Source organism: Octopus bimaculoides, chromosome 26 (genome assembly GCF_001194135.2).
Source record: "Octopus bimaculoides isolate UCB-OBI-ISO-001 chromosome 26, ASM119413v2, whole genome shotgun sequence".
Taxonomy (NCBI): Eukaryota; Metazoa; Mollusca; class Cephalopoda; order Octopoda; family Octopodidae; genus Octopus; species Octopus bimaculoides.
Genome location: NC_069006.1, coordinates 23,074,706 through 23,075,626, shown reverse-complemented (window position 1 = coordinate 23,075,626; position 921 = coordinate 23,074,706). Strand labels below are relative to the sequence as shown.

The following is a 921-nucleotide window of genomic DNA, read 5'->3' as shown; positions in this document are numbered from 1 at the left end:
TATATATATATATATATATATATATATATATATATATATATATGAATGCACATGCACACAGACACACACACACACACACACACACCATATGCATATATATACACATATATCTCTATACATATTAAAAAATATATATTTTATAATAAGGCCAAAAAAGGACAGAAAAGGCTGGTGGAAGCTAACTTCATGCAGCTTATAGCTAAAATATCACTGTAATAGAAGGCAGTGTTATAAAGGTTAAAGAAGTGGCAATTGGTATATGACGATAATGATGAATGAGGTGATGGTGAAATGAATGAAAAGTTTTCCAAATAGTTCTATTGATCAAGGCTATATATATCTCATCATATACACAAACTGTAAACAGTGGCATTTATTCATTTATCTTTATTTCATCTAAGATACAAAATACAGAGATGTTTGTGCACACTGAAAGGCAAGTAATATTGATTCTGAGGACAGATGAACGAACAGTGACAAAAGATGAAATTTGTAATGACTTGAGATGGGAAACGTGTTGATTTAAAGAAATATCACTTAATAATTGCTGAACAGATGGATTGGATGAACAAGATGAAAAATGATAGAGAAAAGTTAATCAAACGAAGGCAAAGATTGCCCTGAAAATTAATAAGCAGTCATGAGATCAAACCAAGACAAAGCACTAGTTGAAGATTTAAAAGAGGTATAGAATCAAAGGGAGATAATTGAAAACAAGCTGGGGTGATTTAAAGCTCTGGCATAAGACAAAGTAAGACTAGAGAAGAGAAAAAAATATAGTTCAAGAGGTAATAAGAAAGCTTGTAATAAGGCCAGAATTAAAGCAAACATGAAAAAAGGTTTACATATATATATATTTACAATCTACATAATATATTAAATCAATATATATATATATATATATATATATATATATATATA

At 28.6% G+C, this 921-nt stretch overlaps 1 protein-coding gene across 7 annotated transcripts in view; it reads right to left on the bottom strand.

Annotated features, from left to right (window-relative positions):
* LOC106879161 (basement membrane-specific heparan sulfate proteoglycan core protein) overlaps nucleotides 1-921 on the bottom strand; it is a 172,540-nt gene that overhangs the window by 21,382 nt on the left and 150,237 nt on the right. The window lies entirely within an intron of this gene.